This window comes from Chiloscyllium punctatum, chromosome 4 (assembly GCF_047496795.1).
Source record: "Chiloscyllium punctatum isolate Juve2018m chromosome 4, sChiPun1.3, whole genome shotgun sequence".
NCBI classification, from domain to species: Eukaryota; Metazoa; Chordata; class Chondrichthyes; order Orectolobiformes; family Hemiscylliidae; genus Chiloscyllium; species Chiloscyllium punctatum.
Genome location: NC_092742.1, coordinates 64,370,419 through 64,373,900, shown reverse-complemented (window position 1 = coordinate 64,373,900; position 3,482 = coordinate 64,370,419).

The following is a 3,482-nucleotide window of genomic DNA, read 5'->3' as shown; positions in this document are numbered from 1 at the left end:
TGGAGACTGAGGAGTGACCTTATAGAGGTTTATAGAATCATGAAGGGTATGGATAAGATAAATAGACAAGGTCATTTCCCTGGGGTGGAGAAGTCCAGAACTGGAGGGTATAGGTTTAAGATGACAGGGGAAAGATATAAAAGGGACCTAAGGGGCAACTTTTTCACATAGAAGGTGGTGCATTTATGGAATGAACTGTCAGAGGAAGTCCAGGCTGTAACGATTACAGCATTTAAAAGGCATCTGGATGAGTATATGAATAGGAAGGGTTTAGAAGGATATGGGCCAAGTGCTGGCGAATGGGACTAGATTTGGTTGGAATATCTGGTCGGCATGGAAGAGTTGGACCAAAGCGTTTGTTTCCATGCTATACATCTCTACAACTCTAGGACTCTAAATATCAAAAATAACTGGATGTCATATAAAAAGGATCAAAAACATGACAGCAGTTGGCCTGCTAAACAGAAAATGTGATTGAATTCTGCACACCAGTATTTAACGTAGACTACAACTTACTAAATGTCAGAACCGCTGCTAGCATCAACAACTCGGCACTTGGAAACCTTTATGGTCCTCGAGTAGAAAAGCTTTGCAAGAACAACTTGGATCTGCCATCACCTTCCCATCAAATGGGTAATAAATTGAAGCCAATTATAGCACCTTGTAGCTTAACAAAACTCTTACATTGCCAATTATTGAATTGTGAAGTGAGAATTCCCTTCCCACCCCATGACTACACTTCTAATTCTCAAGTTCTGTTTGTTCAGTATTAGCTCATACTTACCACCTTCTGGATATAAGCCTGTACTGCAGTCATGAGCAATGAATTAAGGAACATTGCATCTCCCCTTTAAAAATGATAAACTGAAAGCATATTTAGGATGTAAAGGATTTTTAATAATTGCAATGAATAGCAAAAGTTATACTTTAAATATTCTCAATTCAAAAATGTTGATTTTAAATCACGTTATCGCATGCAACCCATTTTCTGTCAGTTTACTGCCACCAAAAGGTTTACCATGGGTTTACAACTCTGTAGTATCATCATTACCAAAAAGGGGTTGTATATAGGTTTCCAGAATTGACTAGTTACTGAATTATCAAATATTAATATTCAATCGGTCCCTCTTCCAGATTCTCCTTTGAGGGAAAATATTCTCTTGTTATCGACCCCTGAAGCCCCCGCAGAATCTTGTGCTTCAATAATACCACTTCACGTTTACTAAATATGAGAGCATTGACCAATCTGTTTAACCTTTCCTCATAACACCACCTCATCCCAAGGATCAGCCAAGTATGTTGTTACTATCTAAAGTTAATTTGAAATATCAGTCTATTTTAATAGATTGTTATACTTTGTGTATAGAAGATGACCTTTGCATATTTGAAATTGGAACATTTATAGTCTTGACTTACACTTAAGAAACATTATGAATAATATGCTGTACTTCCGATAGGTACATCACCTCTGTGACACAACACACCCATTGATTTTTCCTTTAATTAAAGATGTTCTCAGCTTATTCGATTTTGTAATTCCAACAATCCAACACATTACGAAACTAGAATCATGATAAACCAGCAAAAATTATATACCTCAAATAACACTAAGTTTACTTATCATTCTATCCAATTATTATAGTTTGTTAAATTTATTTTTCTTCATGTAAATATACTTGCTGTTCAATCGAATGGTCACATGAAACCTCAACAGTTGATTCAATTTCGAGTCGATTTCTCCTCAAAGACTGCGATCGAGCACATTGTTCGAGTCGCCAGTCGAGGGTGCGGGTAGGAAGGATCTCTCCGTTAAGTTTTATTTAAGGCAAAGTTGCATTATTACTTAGGTGATATATGCTGGAAATAAAATATGACATGTAAACCACCTGCATTGTTTCTATTAGAGTACTTAGTGTGTTTTTACTAGGCAAAAGTGAGGATTGCAGATGCTGGAAACCAGAGTTTAGATCAGAGTGGTGCTGGAAACAGGTCAGGCAGCATCCGAGGAGCAGGAAAATCGACATTTCAGGCAAAAGCCCTTCCTGATGAAGGGCTTTTGCCTGAAACATTAACTTTCCTGCTCCTCGGATGCTGCCTGACCTGCTGTGCTTTTCCAGCACCACTCCGATCTAAACTTAGTATGTTTTTACATGGAGTACATGGACCTATTGATTATCCGGGATATCGATGAATCAGCACATTCCTGGTTCCATCGATGCCAGATAATAAAACGTTTCCTGTGTAAAGAAAGAAAAGCTGTGATGTATTATGATCTAAATAAGCATTTCATGGCTAAATTACTGATATGTATGAGGTCCTCACTTTGATACAAAATTACCAGCACATAAAACCACCATCCCTCAGAATCAATTATCTTCTTTTTAATTGATAACTGTTTTAAGTGTTCCAACTAAAGTAAAAGAATCGTAGACCTCTGTCTTGTAAGATGATGGTGTGCTCCATTGTGGTCAACTTTGTGTTAAGTCTATTTCCCATGTTACTGATTTGGTGTGTCAGCTTCAGATTGCAAGCCTGGGCAAAATTGCATTTCTGGACATGTTTGCCTTTGAGATTCATGCCAGACGCTTTTCCATCAGAGCTTACTCCTTCAGCAGCAGTGGAGGCCTTTGCCTATTGGATAGGCTCATTACTACCAAAGCATGCCCAACTGTCAGTCAAACAGCACACCTTATCCGAAGGCAAAGCCCTCCAGGTTCTTTGAAAGCTTTAGCCTAGGGCCAGGAGGGATCCAGTTTCCTTGGATCAACACATGGATGCACAGCTGCCAACCTGTGGGGAATTATCCATTTGGCTCTCTCTCACATTGCAGAAAACCAGTGATGTTGGTTGAAAATGAGAAACAAAATAGCGATCAAAACCAGAAAGCTTATTAACTCTCTTCAACTACACAACAGATGCAGCACATTGACCTGCTGGACAGAGGAAGAACTGAAAATAAATATACGATAAAAGTCTTGCATCCTGAAAACAAACAACTGCCAGGGCATAATAGTTGCATTATAATTGAATTTCATCTATCCACTAATAGTGATAATGAAGGTTCTAGCATTTTTAGACGAGAATTGGGGAGCTTGAGCAGATTAAAGCACTTGGCTGTGCCTCGTGAATTAATCAGCCTCTGTTCTCCATTCCAACATCAAACATGCTGGAACATTCATTATTACCACATCAGTGATAAATCAACTAATATAAGAGGAAAATTGTCATCTTTGGGCAAAAATGTTAAATAATTTAATGTCCTGGAGTAATTTGGATGCAAATGTGATTGCAGGTACCTTGCAAAAACTAGTCTTTGTTGATCAGTGTTTGCTAAAATGCTCCCAAAGATGAATAAAATCCATTCAATTATAAGAAAAATCAATCCAAGAAAAAAAGTCAGTATCATTTTAGAGCCAAACTATTTTAGTTTTGTTAGCTTATTGTACAAAAGCCTGCACTAACTTTTCAATAGCACTGTTTGA